The sequence below is a fragment of the Erinaceus europaeus genome, chromosome 11 (assembly GCF_950295315.1).
Source record: "Erinaceus europaeus chromosome 11, mEriEur2.1, whole genome shotgun sequence".
Lineage (NCBI taxonomy): Eukaryota > Metazoa > Chordata > Mammalia > Eulipotyphla > Erinaceidae > Erinaceus > Erinaceus europaeus.
This window is the reverse complement of record NC_080172.1, coordinates 61055601-61079424: the sequence shown is the minus strand read 5'-3', so window position 1 is coordinate 61079424 and position 23824 is coordinate 61055601.

Genomic DNA, 23824 nt, shown 5'->3' with positions numbered 1-23824 from the left:
GGAGGCTGTGTAGTTGTGCCCTGCCTCAAGTAGAAAGTTGAAACAGCTTCTGAGGTCCCTTTCAATTCTGAGATCCCATGCTATCAAGAAAAGAAATTGTTGGGCCAGGCTTATGGCCTACCTCCTACTTGCCTTCCCAGAATCTGATAAGAATAGAGATGTTGCCCAAGGTCACACAGCTAGGGAAGGGCAAGGCGCTCTGTTTCTGGTGCAGAGCTGAGTACTCTCTCCAGTCTGATGTCTGTGATGCTCCAGTACTCACAGGGAGAGGCTGGAATTCTGGAGAATAGAAAATAAAGCTTTAGAGGAGGAGGCAGGGGCCAGGTGGTGGCACACTTGGTTGAGCGCACATGTTACAACGTACAAGGACCTGGGTCCAAGTCCACAGTCCCCACCAGTAGGCAGAATGCTTCACAAATGGTGAAGCAGTGTTGCAGGTGTCTCTTTCCATCTCTATCTCTGACTGTCTCTATCCAATAAATAAAAAGATAATGAAAAAATTAAGAAAAGAAAAAGAAAAAAGGCTTTAGCAGTTTGGACAAAGGTCTTCCCTTTCCCATGTAGGTCCCTAGTCTTTCTGATGCCCAGGGATACCATCATGCCTCAAGGAAAGAGCTTCTTATTTTATTTTCTTCTTAGAGAATTTGTCTTCCTTTTTCAAGGTCCAGGGCAGCTGTCATCATCCCCTGAGGAAGTCTGTTACCCCAAAGTCCTACATGGGCTGAACATGTGTGTTTCTTCTGCACAGTATCTGACATGACAGGGTTTCAAGCCCTTTCTCTATGATTCTTCAAGTTTCTTGCAGAATGTTCTTGCTACCTGGGTCCCAGTATAGCTCCAGTGAATAGTACCAGGGAGAGAGAAGATGCCCATGGAATGAATATGTGTTGAATGATCTAATTGGGGAATAAATAGATCACGACTCTGATCCCAGATCCCTCTGGGTGGAGCTATTGTGAGGTTTTCAGGTTTTAAGAAAGTCTATGTTTTTTTTTTAATTTTTAAAATTATCTTTATTTATTGGACAGAGACAGCCAGAAGTCAAGAGAGGGATAGAGAAAGAGAAAGACAGAGAGACACCTGTAGTATTGCTTCACCACTCGCAAAGCTTTCCCCTTGCAGGTGAAGACTGGGGGCTTGAACCTGGGTCCTTGTGCATTGTAATACGTGTGCTCAACCAGGTGTACCACCACCTGACCCCAATCTCTGGTTTTCTTATTTTGTAGTGACTGGTGCTAGTGTTCTAAGTAGAACTGCATTAGGGCTAGAAAACTTTTTATATGCTTATTTATTTTTTGCCTCCGGGATTATCACTGGGGCTCAGTGCCTACATGATAAATTCACTGCTACTTGTGGCCATTCCCTGTCCTCCTCTCCCTTTTTTATATTTGCTAGGACAGGGAGAAATTGAGAGGGGAAGAGGCAAAAGAGAGGGAGAGAGACAGAGAAACACCTGCAATACTTGCTTTACCCTTCATGAAGCTCTGCCCCTGCAGGTTGGTAGGAGGCTTGAACCAGGCCCTTGCTCATAGTAATGTGTGTGCTAAACCATACGCCACTGCTTAGCCTCTGTTTTGTTCTTTTTACAATTAAAAAATACATATTTACTTTTCTTTTTTTATTTGATAGGACAAAGAGAGGAATTGAGGGGAAGGAGACAGAGAGGAAGAGAGAAAAAGAGACACATGCAAGTCTGCTTCACCATTGTCAACCTTCCCTCTCCCCTACAGGTGGGAGCCAGAGGCTTGAATCTGGGTCCTTGTACATGGCAACATGTGCATTCAACCTGGTGTGCCCCGCCCCCCCTACCAAATATATTTTGTCAAGAAGGAGAGACAACCAGACTACTGCTCAGTTCAGGCTTATGGTGATCGCAGGGACTGATACTGGGGCCTTTGGAGCCTTAGGTATGCAGAGCTGGTAAGCTATCCCTGTTCAGTTCCTCCAGTTCTCCAATGGCCTCTTCTCCCTTCCTCCTCCTGTTCTTCATCTTTTCCTTCATCATTTTTGTGGTTGCTGGGCCTTCACTTCTCCAGGCCAACTTTTTCAGATATAGAGAGACAGAGACAGAAAGACAAAGATAGGTAAAGACACCACTTCCCCAGAGCATTGGAGGTCAGACTGGAAACTGGATGCCAGTAGTTTTTTTTTTTTTTTTTTTAGCAAAGTGAAGTTGGTGATTCAGGTTCATCAGTCCTCTACATCCACTGCAGACTTCTAGGAAATCAATTTCTATTGGATATTTTCTGTCAGGAAGGCATTCCTTCTTTCTTAACTTCCTTTATTTCCTTTTTCCTCTTTTTTTTTTCTATTTTCTTCTTATCCCCCCCCCTTTTCTTTTGAACTTTAATAGTGTAGGCTGTTCAGATAGTTTAGATTTGTTTGGGGCCTCTTAAGAAGAAAAATTCCTTGATTTTTTTTTTTTTAATCCTTCTTCTCAAATTCCATGCTTGTTTAATCTTGTTTGAACAGTTAGATTCACCTTAAGGAAACCAAAAATGGAGTCACTTTGGGGAGGGGGTTGGGGGGCGCTGACACTACTGCCAGACAGTTTTTTTCTTCCCCCTTCAAGAGCAGCCTTTTCCATCTGTGCCTTTCTGCCAACTGATTAGCGCCTGGTGATGAAGCATCCAGCCCATGCAGCTCCTAGGGCTTGCTCTTTGTTTAAGGGAGAACTATTTACAGTTTTTGCATTTGATTAAAACTCCTGGGCCCAGTTCAGGCAAAACTGGGAAAGGATGACTCTGGGGCCTGGAAAGATGGTATATAAGAAAGCTCTGGACTCTCTCTCGTAAGGATTTAACCCTGATAGGAAAACCCTCTTTGGTTCTCTCTTAGGCTTTATTTGTGTCTGAACTTCCTAAGACTTTGTGGGGGATGTTCATGTCTGTTGCTAACTAGTACATCTATGAGGGAGCTTACAGCTCTGAAGTTACAGAATGGACAGAGCATCTTCCTGGGACTCTGGCAAAGTCTGAGGGCAAAAAGGCTGTGGATCAGCTACCATGTGGGAAACAGAAACAGAGAGTGATTGTGGGCAACTGGAAGGGAGCCATGTTTGGGGCAGAATGGTAGTTAAGTCTGGGTGTTCTCCATAGGGGAAGTCCTTTGTAAACAAACAGTTAATACAGTGAGACAGTATTTGGAAACAACAGGACAAGGATGGGAGACTCAAGAGCCCCCATTTAGTTCCTGTTCACCTTTCCCTTTCAAAATAGCAAAAAATAAGTAAGGCTAATTCTAGACTTTGCTCTAAGAGGAAGTTTGAGAAGGTCTGGTTGAGACACTAGGAAGATCTGAAGGCTTTTAAAAATATATATTATTTATTGTTTTATTAGATACAGACAGAGAGAAATTGAGAGGGGAGGGGGAGATAGAGAGGGAAAGAGACAGGGAGATACCTGCAGCCCTGCTTCACCAATTGTGAAGCTTTCCTCCTACAGGTGGGGACCAGGGACTTGAACATGGGTGCATATGTGCACTTAACCAGTTGTGCCACTGCCTGGCCAGATCTGAAGGTTTTAAAGTCCTCATACTTGGCCTGGAAGTGTGAAGAATTGGGGAAGACATATTTAAACTGTACTTTCAGCAACATAGAAGGTGACTCAGGGGATAAAGCAATGAACTCTCAAGTGTGATGTCCTGAGTTCAAACTAGCATATCATTGTATGTGCCAGAATGGTGCTCCCCCCAATAATAAACAAACAAGTGAACAAATGTATGTATTTTGTTCAATCCAGGAAATAACCATCACTAACCTGCATTGACAGACACATTACACACACACATTCGTGTTTATCTTCAGAACACCCTTTCACGGAGTCCTTTATGTTGGTTCTATTTTATTGAAATGGGAACTGAGGCTTGGAAAAGTTAGCTCAAAGCACTTCCCAGGGAGTGAACACTAGTCCATGTCCAGATTCCCATTTCATAGCACCTGTCATGTAGTCCACCCAGACTGAGGACTAGAGCCTTGAGTTTATTTTTTTCCCAGAAGATCATAAACCACTATCTATTGAATGCTCTCAAGTGAGCAAGAAACACATTCCTAGGTAAACACACATGAGCATATTAAGCCACAGACACAAGAAGTCCGGATCATGGAAGGTAGGAGGGTGTGTGTGTGTATGGAGAAGCTGTGCAGAAATGTTTGTTCCTGAATTTCCTTATTGATAGCTTCAACTCATTCATTTATTTTGCCTGCTGCTTGTACTGGCTAACAGGCAAGTGGTAACAGGCACTGAGGGTGAAACAAAAATTCACAGAAGAAATACCTACAACTGAGAAAATTCTAGATGTTCGCACTTTTTCAGTGCATCGGGAAAGCTGCTGATATTTGATTTAAGCAGTGCACTCCGCTAGGCATGCTTCCAGAGTGCCGGTGTTCACAGAAGCATCGATTCTGAGCCAAAGCGAGCATGGATGGTGATTGCAGGTATGTGTGGGGGAGGGCTCATGCCCAAATCTGGATCTCTTCCTTAGAGTTCTGAAATGTGTTACATATTCTTTTCATAGACAGACAATTCACCTCCCATGTGCTTTTTGCTTGCATTACTTTCAACCTGATTTGAAATGCTCAAGTACACTGAGCCTATGAGCTTGATCTGAGGGTGCTAGAGTCCAAGTAGAAGTGAAATTCTGACTCACCCCCGACCCCAAAGGACAGAGCTGTCTGCTAGGATGTTGGGGTGAGACAGGGCATGACTGGAGGTAAGTCTGGATGCTCTGTATCCTGGAACTATTTTGCAAAGGCACAGTTAATATGTTACAATAGTGTTTGGAGGGTCTGAGGTGGTGATATACCCAGTAGAGCACACACATTACCATGCATGAAGATCCAGGTTCAAGCTTCCAGTCCCCATTTGCAGGGGTGGAAGTTTCATGAGCAGTGGGTTAGCGCTTTTAGTGTCTTTCTTATCCTTCTCTATTTCTGTTGATAGCTATAAAAAGAAGGAAAATAGGAAAATGTGATTGTTGGAGCAGTAGAGTTATTATGCAAGCACTAAACTCCAGCGATAATCCTGAAAACAAAACAAAACACTGTATTTGGAAGAAACAGGTCAACTCTTGGAGACTCAGCTACCCCCATCCAGTTCTAGTTCACCTTGTTCTTTTAAAATAATGAAGAATAGTTGAAAATGACCACATAGGCTTTGCTTAAGAAGCATGAGAGGCTCTGGTCTAGGGAGCAGGAAGATCTGAAAGCTTGAATGTCTGAAATCCAGCTTCTGTCTTTCTAGTGCTCTTCCTCTCCCACTTGTATTCAAGCTGCCATTCTTCAGAGTGGAGGTTGGTTTGAATCAATATACTCCAATCTCTGATTATGGATTAGAATGGCCATAAAACTTTTTTCCCTTTCTTCAAAAGTCAGTGTAACAGAGTTTAACTTTCTGTGACACTGGGCAATGGTTCCATGCTTAGTTTCAGAGGTAAAGAAGTGTGAACTGTTTAAAAATTTAGAAGTAGTTGGGATAGAGTTTTAAGTGAACCACTGGCTCCTCCAGCTCAGAAATCACCCAGTACATCATCCTATCTTTTTGGAAGGTTCCCTATCAAGCACAGACTCATAGACCATCATTTCCCTCAATTTGTAAAATACTCCCTGGGAAAAAAGAAGGGCATTTCTTGCTGTGTGTTGAGGTATGAGCACCACTAATGCCCATAAAATGTTCAGAATGATAAGAAATCTCTCTGCTCTTGCTACTCTAAGTGTTGTTATACGTGTGTGTGTGTGGGTCCACCATGCTAAATTACATGTGAAACTCTGGTCATTCCCTCTTTTTGGATGGGAAAGTTGGTTGACTGAGTTGGTAAGAGAATGATACCAAAGGTATGGGTTGTAGGAAAAGTCATGTTTTTCTTCATGGGGGGAAATTAATGGTTTACACAACAGTAAAATACAGTAGTTTGTACATATGTAACATTTCTCAATTTTCCATATAATAATTCAACCCCCTCTAGGTCCTCCTCTGCAATCATATTCCAGGACCTAAAGCCTCCACCCCCCCCCCCCCAGAGTCTTTTACTTTGGTACAATACACCAATCCCACTCCAAGTTCTGCTCTGTGTTTTTTTTAATTTTCAACTTCTTTTATTATTATTATTAATATTAGTGATTTAATAATGGTCAATAAGAATGTGGGCTAAGAGGGGTACAATTCATAGAATTCCGACCAACAGAGTGCCATATTCCATCCCCTCCATGGGAAGCTTCTCTATTCTTTATCCCTCTGGGAGTATGGACCAAAGAGCTCTATGGGGCTCAGAAGGTTGGAGGTCTGGATTCTGTAATAGCTTCTCTGCTGGACCATGGTCATTGATAGGTCAATCCATACTCCCATCCTGTATTTACCTTTCTCTAGTGGGGTATGTTCTGGGGAGATGGGGTTCCAGGACACACTGATGAGGTTATCTGTCCAGGAAAGGTAAGTTGGAGTCATGGTAGTATTTTTCAACTTCTGTCTATGAGTGAGATCATCCAATATTCATATTTATCTTTCTGACTTATCTCAATTAACATGAATTCTTCAAGCTGCATCAAAATGAGGTGAAGAAAGTGACCCCACAACCTCTCCAGCATTTGCTGCTGCTACCTTTTCTGATGTATGACATTCCACAGGAGTGAGTGGTATCTCATTTTTGTCTTTATTTGTATTTCTTTGGCAATCAAAGACTTGGAGCATTTTTTCATGTGTTTCTCAGCCTTTTGGATCTCTTCTGTGGAGAATATTCTGTTCATGTCCTCTGCCCATTTTTGGATGGGGCCATTTGTTTTCTTGTGGTTGATTTTGGCAAGCTATTTATATATTTAGGTTATTAAACTCTTGTCTGATGTATGGCATTTAAAGATCTTCTCCCATTTTGTGAGGGGAATTTTGGTTTGTGTATTGGTTTCTTTTGCTGTGCAGAAGCTTTTTAATTTAATGTAGTCCCATAGGTTTATGCTTGCCTTAGTCTTCTTTGTGATTGGATTCATATCACTGAAGATGTCTTTAAAATTTATGCAGAAAAGAGTTCTGCTAATATTTTCCTCAAAGTATCTGATAGTTTCTGGTCTAACATCCAAGTCCTTGATCTACTTGGAAATTACTTTTGTATTTCTGTGGTGTCAGTTGTGACACCACAGAAATATCATTTACAATTCTATTCATTTGAGTCTTCTCCCTTTTTCTTTTTTTTTTTTTTTTAGTGAGTCTGGCTAGGGGGTTGTCAATCTTGTTTAATTTTTCAAAGAACCAACATTAGGCTTCACTGATCTTTTGTATGGTTCTCTTATTTTTGATGTTGTTTATTTCTGCTCTAATTTTAGTTATTCTGTCCTTATGGTTGCTTTAGGGTTCACTTTTTCCTCTTCCTCTAAGTCTTTAAGGCATGCAGTAAGGTAGTTTATTTGGGCTTTTTCTTGTTTTTTATATGTGAACCTATGGCTATGAGTTTCCCTCTCAGTACTGATTTAGCTGTGTCCCAAATATTTTGATAGCTTGTGTCTTCATTTTCATTTGTTTCCAGGAACATTTGATTTTCTTGCTTGAGTGTATCTCTGACCCAGTGGCTCTTAAGCAGTATGTTGTTTAGTTTCCAAATTCTGTGTCTTTTAGTAATATTTTGTTTGTTGTTAAATGTTAGCTTTACTCCACTGTGGTCTGAGAAGGTACCTGGGATGATTTCAATGCTCTTGAATTTGTTGATGCTGTCTTTGTGGCCTAACATGTGGTCTATTCTTGAGTATGTGTTGTATGAATTTGAAAAGAATGTGTATTCAAGTATTTTGGGGTGAAGAACACTGAAAATGTCCAGGAGGTCTAGTCTGTCCATCTCTTCACTTAATTCTCTTGCTTCTAAAGTTTTTTTTTAATATTTATTTTATTTATTTATTCCCTTTTGTTGCCCTTGTTGTTTTATTGTTGTAGTTATTGTTGTTGTCATTGTTGGATAGGACAGAGAGAAATGGAGAGAGGAGGGGAAGACAGAGAGGAGGAGAGAAAGATAGACACCTGCAGACCTGCTTCACCACCTGTGAAGTGACTCCCCTGCAGGTGGGGAGCCGGGGTTTGAACCGGGATCCTTATGCCGGTCCTGTTCTTTGCGCCACCTGCGCTTAACCCGCTGCGCTACAGCCCGACTCCCTAATTCTCTTGTTTCTTTGTTGATTCTCTGCTTCGTTGAACTAACTGAGAGAGTGGGGTGTTAAACTCTACCACTTTTATTGTATTACTATTGATGTATTTTTGTAGTTCTTTCAGTAGGTGTTTGATGTATTGAGATGGTCCCTCATTGGGTGCATAGATGTTAATAATTGTTAAATCTTGTTGGTTGATTGATCCTCTAATCATTATGTAACAGCCGTGCCTATCTTTTATTACTTTATTTAATTTTAAGTCTATTGTGTCAGAGATGAGAGTGCTTGTTCCTGCCTTTTTTGTGGCTCAATAGACAGTAGGATAGTTTCCCATCCTTTCACTTTAAGCTTGTGTTTGTCTTGTTGGGTCAGATAGGATTCTTGCAAGCAGCATATGGTTGTGTTGTGTTTTCTGATCCATCCTCCCACTCTGTGCCTTTTAATGGGTGAGTTTAAGCCATTGACATTGGGAGATATTATGGATTTAACGTATTGTAGTGCCATTATTCAACAATTTTTTATTTGCTCTGATATATGCTAAGTATTATGGTGATGTTCTTGTTTATAAGAGGTCTTTTAGAACCTCTTTCAGGGCTGGTTTGGTGATGGTTGCCTCCTTTAACTGTTGTTTGCCTGAGAAGGTTTTGATGACTCCATCTAGTTTGAATGAAAGTCTAGCAGGATATATTATCCTTGGTTGAATCCCTTTTTCATTCAGGGCTCGATAGATATCTTGCCATTGTCTTCTGGCTTTTAGAGTTTGAGTGGAGAAGTCTGATGATAATCTTATGGCTTTTCCCCTATATGTGACTTGTGTTTTTCTCTTGCAGTCTGTGGTATACTTTCTTTATCCTTACTTCTTTTCATTGTAACTATGATGTGTCTTGGTGTCTTCAGGTCTGGTTTGATCTGTTTGGGACTCTCTGGGCTGACTCCAAATCACCATCTTGATGACAATGGCCTTAAAATACAATTTGAGATCTGGGAGTGTGATGCCTCCAGTCATGTTCTTTCTTCTCAAGATTGTTTTGGCAATTCTAGGTCTTTTCTGGTTACAGATAAACATTTGTTGCATTTATTCTATTCTAGTAAAAAATGTGGTTGGGGTCTTGATGGGGTCAGCACTAAATTTGTAGATGGCTCTGGGTAGTATATTCATTTTGATGATGTTAATTCTTGCAGCCCATGAGCATGGAATATCTTTCCACTTCTTTGTGTCTTTCTCTGTTTCCTTGAGTAGTATCTCATAATTTTCAGTATACAAGTCTTTCACTTACTTGGTTAGGTTTATTCTTAGATATTTTATTATTCTTGTTGCTATAGTAAAAGGAATTGATTTGTGGATTTCAACTTCTTCTAACTTAGTGTTTGCATAGAGGAATGCCACTGACTTTTGAATGTTAATTTTATAGCCTGACACCTTACTGTATTGCCTGATGATTTCCAAAAGCTTCTTGCTGGATTCCTTAGGTTTTTCTATGTATACTATCATGTCATCTGCAAATAGGAGAGTTTGACTTCTCTTCCAATCTGTATCCCTTTAATTCCTTGCTTCTGCCTGATTGCTATGCCAAGAACTTCCAACACTATGTAATAGTAATGGTGATAGTGGGCAGCTCTGTCTAGTACCTGATTTGAGGGTAAATGCTTCCAGTTTTTCACCATTGAGTATGATGTTGGCTGTAGGTTTGCTATATATAGACTCCACTGTCATCAGGAATTTTCCATCTATTCCCATTTTTTGTAGTGTTTTGATTATACAGGTATGTTGTATTTTGTCAAAGGCTTTCTCTGCATCTATTGATATGATCATCTGGCTTTTGGTCTTGCTTTTATTGATGTAGTGGATCATGTTGATTTATTTGCATATATTAAACCAACCTGCATTCCTGAGATAAACTCCACTTGGTCATGATGAACAATCTTTTAAATATACTGTTATAGCCAGTTGGCTAGAATTTTATTCAATATTTTAGCATCTATGTTCATCAAAGATATTGGTCTGTAGTTTTCTTTTTTGGTCGTGTCCTGTCTGCTTTTGGTATTAGAGTGATGTTGGCTTCATAGAAGCTGGAAGGGAGTATTCTGGTGTCTTTAATCTTCTCGAAGACATTTAAAAGTAGAGGTATTAGATCTTCCTTAAAGGTTTCATAGAAATCATTTGTAAAACCATCTGGTCCAGAGCTTTTATTCTTGGAAAGGTTTTTGATAACTGTTTCAATTTCATTAGCTGTGATGGGCCTGTTCATATATCTACTTCCTCTTTACTTAATTTTGGAAGTTTGTAGTATGTAAGACATCACCCATTTCTTCCAGGTTCTCTAGCTTGGTGACATATAGTTGTTTATAGAAACCTACATGATATGTTGAATTTCTGCAATGTTCATTGTGGTATCTTCTCTTTCATTTAGGATAAGATTTACTTGGGTAATGGGAGTTGGGTGGTAGCGCAGCGTGTTAAGCCACATAGCACAAAGCACAAGGAACGGCTAAAGGATCCAGGTTCGAGCCCCACCTCCCCACCTGCAGGGGGGGTCACCTTCACAGGCAGTGAAACAGGTCTGCAGGTGTCCTCTGTCTCTCTTCCTCTGTATCTCCCCCTTCTCTCTCAATTTCTCTCTGTCTCTATCCAATAACAAATAAATAAATAAGTAAATAAAATGATAAAAAGGTAAAAAAATAAAGATTTATTTGGGTCTTCTCCCTTTTTTGTCTTGTGATTCTGGCTAAAGGTTTGTCGATTTTGTTTACCCTTTCAAAGAACCAACATTTAGTTTCATTGATCTTTTGTATAGCTTCCTTATTTTCAATGTTATTTGTTTCTGCCTTAACTTTAGTGATTTCTGTACTTCTGGTTGCTTTAAGATTTCTTTGTTCTTCTTCTTCTTCTAGGTTTAAGATGTGCAATCATGTTGTTTATTTGCGCTTTTTCTTGTTTCCTTATGTGTGATTGTATTGCTATGAACTTCCCTCTTAGTACTGATTTAGCTGTGTCCCAAATATTTTGATAGCTTTTGTCTTCATTTTCAATGATCTCTCAAAACATTTTGATTTCTTCTCTTAATTCCTATTTGACCCAGTATTTGTTAAGCAGTGTAATGTTGAGCTTCCACATTTTGGGACTATTACTAATCTTTTGTTGATTGCTAAATGTTGGTTTAATTCCACTGTGGTCTGAGAAGATGCTTGGGATAATTTCAATGCTCTTGAATTTGCTGATGCAGTCTTTGTGGTCTAACATAGGGTTTATCCTTGAGAATCATCCATGTGGATTTGAGTAGAATGTGTATTCCAGTTTCTTGAGGTTAATGACTCTTACAATGTCCAATAGTTCTATTTTATCTATCTTCTCATTTATATCCCTCATTTCTTTATTGATTTTATGCCTGGATGATATTTGAAGTTGAGAGAGTGGTGTGTTGAAGTCCCCTATTATGACTGTGTTTCTGTTAATATATTGCATTAGGTCTTTCAGTTGATGTTTGATGTATTTAGATGGCTTCTATGTGAGTGCATAGATGTTAATAATTGTTAAGTTCTCTTGATTGACTGATCCACTGAGTATTAAGTAATGTTCAACCCTATTTTTTTAACTTTAGTTATTTTAAACTCTATGGTGTCAGATATGAGAATAGCTGTTCCTGCTCTTTTTTGTGGGCCATTGGCTTGTATGATAGTTTTCCATCTTTTCACTTTGAGTCTTTGTTTGTCTTGTTGAATTAGGTGGGTTTCTGTTGTGTTGTATTTTCTAATCCATCTTCCTATTCTGTGCCTTTTAATAGTTGAATTAATGCCATTGACATTTATTGATATCAAAGATTGAAGATATTTTAATGGCATTCTTGTAGATATTTAGAGTGTTCTGATATGTGGCATATTTATGACAGTCTGGCTGTTTATAAGAGATCTTTCAGAACTTCTTTCATGGTAGGTTTGGTGATAGTTGATTCTTTCAACTGTTGCTTGCTTGAGGAGGTTTTGGTGCTTCCATCTAGTCTGAATGTTAGTCTAGCAGGATACAGTCGTCTTGGTTGAAAGCCTTTCTCATTGAGCATTCGATAGTTATCTTGCCATTATCTTCTGGCCTATAGTGTTTGTGTGGAGAAGTCTGCTGCTAATATTATGTGTTTCCCTAGTAGGTAACTCTTTGTTTTTCTTTTGCAGCCTTCAGGATCCTTTCTTTATCCTTATTCCTTTCCATTCTAAATATGATGTGTCTTTAAGTCTGGGTTTATTTTGTTTGAGACCCTCTAGGATTCTTGAACCTTTATGTCTTTTATGTTGTCTAGACTAGAGAAGTACTCAGCTATTATGTCCTGAAGAATGCTTTCTTCCCCTCCCTCTTTTTCTTCCTCTGGTCAGCCAATAATGCATATATTATTTCTTTTGAAGTCATCCCATAGGTCTCTGCTGTTGTTTTTAGTATTTCTTAATCTCTTTGTGAGATCTCTGACTTCTTTTTCAGTTGTCTCTAATTTGTCCTGCATCTTGCTAATTCTGTCTTTAGCCTCATTTATTCTATTCTCTCTTCCCTTTACTGCTTTTTTGGGAAGAGTTGTGTTCTTAGCTGAGCTATTTCAACTTTCAGCTCTCTAATAATTTTGAGATAATTAGTTTTATCTTCTAGAGTCTCATTGGTTGTTTCTGCATTTCTAACGACAATTCTTTCAAACTCTTTACTCTCTCCTGTGATTATTTCCTTAACTAGTGTTTGGATGTTGACCTCACTATTTTGTGGTTTAAACTTTGTGGGGCTTTTAGCTGGACTCTTGTCCTGGTTCATTTTCAAATATTTCTTCTTCTTGGTTTAACCATTCTATATAGTATGTTATGAGGTCCCTCTCTCAGTACTTTTCAAATTATTGACCACTCTTGCCTGGATTGACTTGTGTCTAAGTAAGATACTTAAGGGTTCACAGTTGTGGAAATTAACTCTTATCTCAATATTATTTTAATCCCTGAGTTGGAGTACAGTCTTTCAGAACCTCTTTTTTTTTTTCTTCCCTGTATGCTATGGAAGCCTCAGGGCTTTTAAACTGTAAGTAAGCTTCTTAGCTTAATCCCTTACTACTGACCAAGAGATAAACAAAATGAGGGAGAGGTAATACAGTGGTCATGCAAAAAAACTCTCACCCCTCCAAGGATCAAAACCTCCAGCCTCAATTCAACTTCTCTGTCAAGCCTGGCAGCACTGCTGGGCCCTGTGACTTTCTTAACAAGTCCTGTTTATTGTCTGTAAGTTTGGAGGCAACTATCCACTATGTTCTCATAAGAAGAACAACATGAAATGGCTCCCACCTCACAGCCCCACCAGTATGCCACCAAGGTGTAGATCTTCTCCTGAGTTTCCTGGTTAGTTCTCTGCCCCCCAGTCAGCACAGGGCCTCTCCAGTCTTGCTCCAGCCTCTGGGCACAGTAGCAATGGAAACTCACAGTTATATTTGGTGAGTCTTCAGGGAGTCCTTTCCTCCCTTCAGCTGTCTTTTTGTTGCCAAAACAGACTGGAAGTGTGCCTCAACTGGTAAACTGCCGGACTGTTACCAGTCACTTAATCTCTTTCTAGGCTCCTCTCTGTCCATGAGCCACAAGCATTTGCACTCACTTGTGATTTGGTGGGTCCTGAAGTCATTCTAGGTCTGCCTTTTTTCTAGGTCTCTCCTTTTGTATTCCTAGTTGACCCAGGAGAGGAGAGGAGAGAAACACAGCTGCTGCTACTCTGTAGCCCTGCCTCTGGAAGTCTGTAGGTTTGTTATATATGGACTCCACTGTCTTGAAGTTTCCATCTATTGCAATTTTTTGTAATGTTTTTATTATAAAGGTATGTTGGATTTTTTCAAAGGCTTTCTCTGCATCTATTGATATAATCATGTGGTTTTGGTTTTTCTTTTTCTTTCTTTTTTGCCTCCAGGGTTATTGCTGTGACTCAGTGCCTGCACCATGAATCCACTGCTCCTGGAGGCCATTTTTTCCCTTTTGTTGCCCTTGTTGTTTATCAGTGTTGTTGTTACTATTATTATTATCATTGTTATTGAATAAGACAGAGAGAAATTGAAAGAGGAGGGGACGACTGAGAGGGGAGAGAAAGATAGATACCTGAACACCTGTTTAACCACCTGTGAAGCAACTTCCCTGCAGGAGGGGAGCCAGGGGCTCGAACTGGGATCCTTACTCCAGTTCTTGCACTTTGCACCTCATGCACTTAACCTGCTGTGCTACTGCCGGATTCCCTTTGATCTTTCTTTTATTGATGTGGTAGATCTTATTGATTGACTTGCGTATATTAAACCAATCTTGCATCCCTGAGATAAGCCCCACTTGGTCATCATGAACAATCTTTTTAATATACTGCTGTATCTTGCTGGCTAGAATTTTATTCAATATTTTAGCATCTCTGTTTATCAGAGATATTGTTCTGTAGTTTTCTTTCTTGTTGTTTTCCTGTCTGATTTTGGTATCAGGATAATCTTGACTTTATAGAAGCTGGAACAAGTATTCCTTTGTCTTTAGTTTTTTGGAAGAGTTTAAAAATTAGAGCATTATCAGTTTCCTGAAAGTTTTATAGAACTAAAATTTGTAAAACTATCTGGCACAGGACTTTTATTGTTGAGAAGGTTCTTAATAATGGTTTCAATTACTTTGGCTGTGATTGGCCTATTTATGTTTTACAGTTCCTCTTTGTTTAATTTTTGTAGTTTATAGGTATCTAAGAACTCATCCATTTCTTCCAGGTTCTCTAGCTTGGTGGCATATATTTATTCATAGAAGCTTCACATAATACATTGGATTTCTATGGTGTCTATTGTGATATCTCCTCTTTCATTAACAAACCTATTTGTTTGAATCTTCTCTCCTCCACATTTTTTAGGGAGTCTGGCTAAGGTTTTCTGGATTTTTTTTTTTTACTCTTTCAAAGAACCAACATTTGGCTTCATTGATCTACTATATTATTCTCTTATTTTCAATGTTATTTATTTCTGCCCTAATTTTAATTATTTACGTCCTTCTGGTTGCTGGAGGGTTCTTTTTTCCTCTTCTTCTAAGTCCTTAATGTATGTAGTCAGGTTGTTTATTTGAGCTTTTTCTTGTTTCCTAATGTATGCTTGAATGGCTATGAGTTTCCCTCTCAGTACTGCTTTAGTTGTGTCTCAAATATTTTGATAATTTTTATCTTTATTTTCATTGAACATTTTGATTTCTTCCTTAATTTCCTCTGTGATCCAGTAGTTGTTGGATAGTGTACTATTGAGTTTCCATATTTAAGACTTTTCCTAATTTTTTTAGTTTATTTTTAAGTGTTAATTTAATTCCACTGTGATCTGAGAAGATGCTTGGGATTATTTCAGTGCTCTTGAATTTTTTTACACTGTCTTTGTGGCCTAAGATATGGTTTATCCTTGAGAATGACCAAATGTGGACTTGAATGGAATGTGAATTCCAGTTTCTTGGGATGAATGACTCTGAAAATGTCCAATAGTTCTGGTTTATCTATATCCTCATTTAGATTTCTTTATTGATTTTCTGCCTAGATGATCTGTCAAATTGAGAGAGTGGGGTGTTGAAGTCCCCTACTATTACTGTATTGCTGTTAATATATTGCTATAGTTCTTTCAGTAAATGTTTGATGTATTTAGATGGCCTCTCACTGGGTGCATAGATGTTAATAACATTAAATCCTCTTTATTGACTGATCCTCTGAATATTAAGTAATATCCATCCCTATCTTTTAAAATTTTATTTATTTTAAGGTCTATCATGTTACATATAAGAATATCTGTTCCTACCCTTCTTTGTGGTAGATTAGTTTATAGGATAGTTTTCCATCCTTTCACATTAAGTTTTTGTTTTTCTTCTTGAGTTAGGTGGGATTCTTGCAGACAACATATGGTTGTGTTGTGTTTTCTAATCCATTTTCCTACTCAGTGCCTTTTAATAGGTGAATTCTTCTTTCAGGACAGGCTTGGTGAATGTTGATTCTTTCAACTGTTGCTAGTCTGAGAAAGTTTTTATGCCTCCATCTAGTTTGAATGACAGTCTAGCAGGATGCAGTAATCTCGGCTGAAAGCCTTTCTCATTGAGCACTCAATAGATATCTTGACATTCTCCTCTGGCCCTTAGTATTTATATGGAGATATCTACAAATAATCTTATGGGTTTTTCTCTGTAAGTGGCTTTTTTTTCTCCTCTTGCAGCCACATGATTCTTTCTTTATTCTCATTCCTTTTTACTCTAAATATAATGTGTCTCAGTATCTTTAGGTCTGGGTTAATTCTGTTTGGTACTCTCTGCAATTCTTGAACCTTTGTGTCCTTTATGTTGTTTAGAGTAGGGAAGTTCTCAGCTATTATGTCCTATAGAATTCTTTCTTTCCCCTCCTCTCTTTCTTCCTCTGTTAAGCCAATAATGTGTATACTATTTCTTTTGAAGTCATCCCATATGTCTCTGTTTTAGTTTTTATATCTCTTAATCTCTTTTTGAGATCTCTTCTTAGTTTTCTCTAATCCACCCTCAGTGTTGCTAATTCTATTTATGCCTAGTTATCTTGTGCTCTCTCCCCTCTTCTGTTTCCTGTAGCTCAACTATTTTGTTACCTTGTTCCAATACTGTATTAGCTTATAAACTAGTTGTGCTCTTATCTCAGCTATTTCAGCTTTCAGCTTTCTAATTACCTTGAGATAATTGGTATATTTTTTCAGAGTCTCATTTGTTGTTTCCCCAATTCTGATGTTATTACCTTCAAAATATTTCCTCACTCCTGTAATTATTGCATCAATTAATGTTTGGATTAAACCTCTTTATTTTTATGTGTTTTTACCTTTTTGGTTCTTTTATCAGGACTTTTGTTCTGGCTTATTCAATGTTTCTTATTGTTTTAACCATTATATTTGGTATGTTATGAAGCCCCTCCATTACTACTTTTCAAATCCACTAATCCCACTTGTCTGGATTAACTTGTTTCTAAGTACTTAGGAGTTCACAGTTACAATTTTAACAGTTGTTTCAATGTTATCTCAATCCCTGAGGTAAAGCACAGTGGCTATTAAACCTTCTTATGTTATTATGGTATTTATCTTCCCTGCAGGCTCTGGGAGCTTGAGGTTTTTACTTCAAGTAGATTTTTTTTTTAGCTTAATCACTCAAGATCAAGAGATAAAACAGGTTAGACGATATATAGCACAGTGGTTATGCAAAGAGACTCCCTCACCAGAGTATCTAAAGTTCTGTGCTCAATGCCTCCCCTCCACCACAGCCAAAGCCAAGATGAACAGCTCTCTTTGGCTCTGTGAGTTTATGAATAAATCTTGGTTGTATTTGGTCAGTTATGAGACAGTTATTCACCAGTTTCCTAATTTATCAGAAAAACAGTGTGAAAAGGCTTCTACTATATAGCCACATTCCTGAACCACTAGTAGTATAGATTTTCTCCTGGGTTACTTGGCCACTTCTCTGGCCCCAGAGGATAGTATAGCATATCTTTGCTGCTGTTTTAGCCTCCGAGAAGCAACAGCATTGTAGACTCACAGCTGTAAATTGGTGAGTTTTAGGTGATTTTCTTCTCCCTTCAGCAGTCTTTTTGTTGAAAGTCAGACTGGAGGTGGTGCATCAACTAGCAAACTGCTGGACTGCTACCAGCAAGCACTCCCGAGTAACGGCTTTTAACTCCAGGAATCTCTCCTTAGGCTCCTCTCAGTCCATGAGTCACACATGTTTGTGCTCATCCATGGTTTAGTGGGTTCCTAAAGTGATCCTAGTCTTATCTGGTTGCACTCTCAGGTGAGCTTTTTTGCTACTACTAGTTGATTGATGGGAGCAAAACATAGCTGCTGCTACTCTATAGCCACATCTTCGGAAGTCTATGACATATTTTTCTATGTATTTCTATTCAATGGTGCCAATGTAATTCTCCAATTCACCTCTATTTCTTGTTTCTGCAGCAAACAGGACTGGGCTACAGAAGATAAACACTAATGAAATGATTGTGCTGTACTTTGCACTTATAAAAAAAAAAACAGATGTCAAATAACAACAACAATAATAGTAGTAATATGATTTTGGTGTGGGGCTGAGGCCTCAGGATATCAGAGATGGAGTGCATATGGAATGCATTCATAACTGTGTATAATACCCTACAATGATTGGGTTCAGATGAGAAACATTTGTCTGCAAAGTTCCCATTATTGGGTGTGGTGGGGTCTGGCCTGGATTCTTACAAGAGGGGCTGTTTTGGGAGACAAGATGCTATTGTTAGCTTTGGTGGTGGGAAATGTTGTTCAGGGAATTCTCCTTATCTTCATGTATGCTCCAAGCCAACTAGTGGTTGAAGTAGCTTAAATGGTCCACATCAGTCTGTGATACAGAGGTGTGATGGACCAAACAGGAAATGCTAAGTATACAGGAGGTGACCTGCTTAAAGCATAGGCCATGAGAATTTCAGATTTCGAGTCCTCCCCAAGCCTTCACTATTTTGGTACCAGAAATGGGACATTGCCTTTGGTGAAGTTATCGCAGGCTTGGGTAACCTAGAAGAGTATGAATGATGAGTTTCAATACACTGATGGTTGTTTGTGGTAAATTAGGGTGCTTTGGGGTATAGCACATAACAGAAGCCCCCCTCTTCTAGAAGAGAAACTGGACACCCTTTTCATGATAAAAGAAAACCACCATATAACTACATTTTTGTTCTGGAAAAAATTAAATGAAAGGTTTTCAGAGAGGACTGTCCCTGGAGTTTCCTGCTCTTCTGTGGTTTGTCTTCCCCACTTGGGTGGCCTCAGTGGTCTACTGTTTTCATTTTTATTTCCTTGCTTCTATTTCCACCGTCATTGCCACCAGTCATCATTGCATGTTCTAGTAGAAAACTACAAATGTTCAAAATGAGATTGAGTTGGAAGTCTATTAAGTAAAGACCTTTGGCACATTTAAGGAGTCATTCTAACCTATGCAGAGTATTTACAAAGTCCAAGTCTATTTTAAGTATTTGGAGTCATTCTAACCTATGCAGCGTATTTACAAAGTCCAAGTCTATTTTAAGTATTTCTTTTCTTAGTAATCATTTTTTTCAACATTTTCTTATATAAAATTCAGTTTTCCATTGGAATTATGGGTAGTGAGAGAGCTTCATGAAGCCTGGAGAAGAGTGATGCTGGCAGTAGGAGTTAAGGGAAAAGGCAACAATGGGAAGATGATTAACAATTTCAAGATGCTCAGTTAGAAAATGAAACCATCAGTATCAAAAACAAATAGTAACTGTTAATTGTCCATGTACATGTCACTAATAAATAGAAACATGGTAAGACTGACATGCTCAAATCTAGGAAAAGAAGCAGGTAAGCCAGTGTTTCTCATCAAAACATGAGGGTTTCCCAGAGGATAAGGGACATTTGGAAAGATAGATGGGAAGTATAGTGACTGGATAAAAAGGCAAATTTTACCTCCATAGCATAAACCATCCTTGCTCTATAGATGCCATCCTTAATGTCCATCTATGCATTTCATTACATTTGTTGTCTAAATGTCCAAATATTTGCCCAAATGAATACCTCACATGCAGAATATGCAAGTATTCTTTTCTTGTCAACCTTTTATTTTTTTTCCACTCCTGATGTCCTTCTTCACTCTTAACTGTATTTTACATTTTCTCCTAAGATTTTCATTCCTATCACCAAAACTGCAATCCCTTTTTATCATAAAATTTCATGTCTGGTACACTAGCATGGCCATATTTCTTTGAACCCTGTACCTATATTCTCTTATCTCCTGAATTCTGATTCTAAGATGGTCTCCCATTCATAGACCAGTTAAAAATGTTTATTAAGAGCTTAATATATGCACAAGAACTGGTACATAGTTTATATTTCCTCAATAAATGTGTCCTGAATTATAGCATATTAAACTATTTTTTTGTCATCTCTAGAACTTTACTGCTCTGGGTTTTTTCAGATACAAAGAGACAGAGAGGGAGGGAGGGAAAGAGAGAGAGAGAGAGAGAGAGAGAGAGAGAGAGAGAGGGAGAATAGCACCAAAGCTACCTTCAGTGTGGTGGGTGCTCAATTTGAACATGGGTCTCATATATGGCAAAGCAGAATACTATCCAAATGAGCTATCTTGCTGGCCCAGTAAAATGGAATACTTTAAGATGCATATAACTTTTTTTATGAAAACAAATGTGAAGTCTTAAAGCAGAAACAACTGAATAAATGTAAGAAAATTATTTAAAAGAAGAGGATGAGAAAAATCCTTTCAGGTAATATGGGATAATGGACTATGTACTGAAGAAAGAACTAGAATCACTGCTAGTCAGTGACAGACCTGTAATCAAGTGAAATCTTGTAATAGGACCTTGGGCAATTCATTTACTATCTCTGGGCCTGTGTTTTCTTATCTTAAGAGTGAGAATAAAAAACTAGATCATTATTGAAGTTTCATCTAGGGGATTTTGATCCTTTTATTGAGTTTAAGTCATTTTTTTTTAGCTCTACCTGACAGGTAGGGTTGGGGTGATGATTGATGGTTTTGTCCTGAAATAAGTAGCTCAACCACTTATTTGGACATATGAGTCGTTAAGACAATGAACACAATAGGCCTACCAATTTATGTTGAGTCAATAGACAGAGATACGTGAGTAATATGCTCCTAGAGAACTTTAATCAGTGTCACCCTTCTTCCTGGTTTAGAATGATGCTGATAATTATGGCTGGCCAACAAGATGGGTGTGTCTGCAAGTTCCTCAATTTGGACCAAGGTTTAGTCACCACACCCTTGCTCCTATAAGAGTTCACCTTGTATGATCATGCTTGGCAAAATAAAGAGGTAAAAGATAATTACTGGATGGCTTCACTCAGATGTGGAGACCAGAGAACTGATGCACATGAACTTGCAAAGAGAAAAAGAATTTACCTTGTTTTTTACTCTCATTCCCCAAAGTTTCACTATAGCCTTTGAGTATAATGCTCTGATGGGCTTAGAAAAACAAAAACCATCACCCTAGACCTCTGACAGATCCCTCACACTACTGCCACTGGTCATCTCCATCAGGAACAACATAATGGGCCCCTTTGGCCCCCATAGGATCTTGCCCTCAATGTGGATCAACAATGGTAGGGACTGTTCCATTCTCCTAAGGGAGGTTGGGCAACACACTCTACCACTTGAGGAAGACGAATCCTACAATTAGTACAGTCTGTAATGTTCCTAGCCATGACCACAGAATGCGAGCTCAGACCTACAGGGATGCAAAGTTTACATAGGCTTCTGTGCTGAATATGGGTCCCAGATCAAATCGATGGGGTTTACAGTTAACAATATTTATATACTTTCCACATGTTTGGGAGCTACTCTCTTTCTAGTCCTTTTTCCAACTATGACACCATTTCCCCAGACAATAACCTGGGTCCACCTGAATATTAGATGTTAGGCACAGGTAAAAACTAGTAAAACCATAGAGCCTTTGGAATATACCTAAAATAGACCTACTAGCTTTTTCCAAAATGGAGACCCTCCAAATCTTCATCTGTAATATTCTTGCCTTTAGGTTCATGATTAGTCAACAATTTTTTCGGCTTTATATCTTAACTCTTTTTCAGCCACCAGGTTCCAGATGATACCATGATACCAACCTGACTTACCTGGACAGACAACCCCACCAATGTGCCTTGGTGCCTTGCCTCCCCAGACCCTAACCCACTAGGGACAGGGAGAGACAGGCTGGGAGTATGGATTGACTTGCCAATGCTCATGTTCAGCGGAGAAGCAATTACAGAATCCAGATCTTCTACCTTCTGTACCCCATAATGATCCTGGGTCCATATTCCCAGAGGGATAATGAATAGAAAAGCTATTAAGGGAGGGGATTGGATACAGAGTTCTGGGGGTGGGCATTGTGTGGAAATGTACCCCTCTTATCCTATAGTCTTATCAATATTTCCATTTTATAAATAAAAAGTAAATTAAAAAAAACCCATCACTAGGGAGCTGGTGCAATGGTGCATCTAGTTGAGCACATATGTTACAGTGTACAGGACCCAGGTACAGGCTCCTGGTCTCCACCCACAGGGAGAAAGCTTTGCAAGTGGTGAAGCAGGGTTGCAGGTGTCGCTCTGTTTCTCTCCCTCTCTATCTCCCCTACCCTCTCAATTTCTGACAATCTTTATCCAGTAAGTAAATAAATATAATAAATAATAATAATAAAAACACATTACTATACTAGGCTAGAATGTCAAATGAAGCCCAGGACCTTAGACAAGTAAGGTCATCAAAATATATGAGATGCAGGGAAGCTGCTCTTAGACTGAATACAGGCATTTGAAAGTTTAGTTCCAGAGTATGTGTTAACTCAAACATCAGGAGAGAAATTGTGAGATCAAAAACAACTTCAACTTTAATATAGTTTTGAAGAACAGCAGTTTGGACCTGGAGATTATCATGAGAAAAATATATCATCTGTCTTTGACTTCTTCCCAAACCAGGGAAGGAAGACTTATTGTTATGCAGGATAATAAATTTGGCCAGTCTAACAAGTCTAAGAAAATATTAATTTGGGTTTAAAAATAAGATTAATAAAAGGAAATGATTCACTATATGAATTGTTTGTTCTTATCTGAACATACTTTCTCCTCCCATGAAGCTTTTCAAAAATTTTTATTTTTCAGAGCTGGGGCCTCACATGCAATGAATTTCACCACTCCGGGTTGCTTTTGCATTCACTCAGATAGACAGACGAATACCACAATGGCTATTTCAAGAAAAATAGCATCTTCCTTGTGTTGGATCTTGAATCTACAGGGTGAACTCTGTCTCTGGCTAATCATGAAAATTTTCATCCTTTCACATTTATTGGGGTGTGACTCTAAAACTGAGGAGGTCTGATATGGCCTGTGAGGTGGGGGGCTGGATGTGGTGACCTAAAATTGATAAATTAAACTTAGTTATCTTTGCTCTGTCAGACATTAGAATGCTAAAACTAAGTTTGGAAGATAAAAGGACAATGATCAAGAACTTACATCCCCACTAGGTTTTAATATAGCGAGCATTTTAAGTCTAACTTCTGCTTTCTTTTAGTATAAAGGCAAGAGGATTCACTGATCTAGAAGGAAGGTAGACCTGAGGATATCTAAAGGCCTAGGTCCTCTTTACACTTGTCTCTAAACCCAATAGCTCCTGGTTTTCCAGTGCCCTCTTTCTGTCTGAATAAATGTTTTCTCTATTTAGGGGTAAGGGGAAGTTGGGTGAATAACAGCTCCTGCCCCTACTTCCAAGTCTGAACAGTAGTAAATGAGCATTTCTCTCATTCTCTCTCTCTCTGTCTCTCTCTTCTATTTTTGCAAAAGTTAGTGTGAAAGTACTTAGCTTTCTGTAGCACCAGGCAGTGGACCCACATTTGGCTTTAACCCTTCCCTGTAAGGACTTCCACATTTTATCCACTGAATTGTGTTATTAGACTTTTCCTAAACTCATTCCTTCTAGAAATTTCCCATTATCAAGATATCCAACTGGAGGACGATGCTACTTTGTTGTGTGCTAAGGACAAGACTCTAAATCCTTGTGCATCCTTATTATTTACTTTTTCTAACTTTGAAATGAAATATTATAACCTATCTAGTTCTAAAAGTGATGTCTCAATATATGGGGAAACTTGCAATGCATTTGCCTTCTTTTTAAGAACTAGATAGAAATTCAGATAAGGGTCAATATGAAAAGACCTGTGGTTCA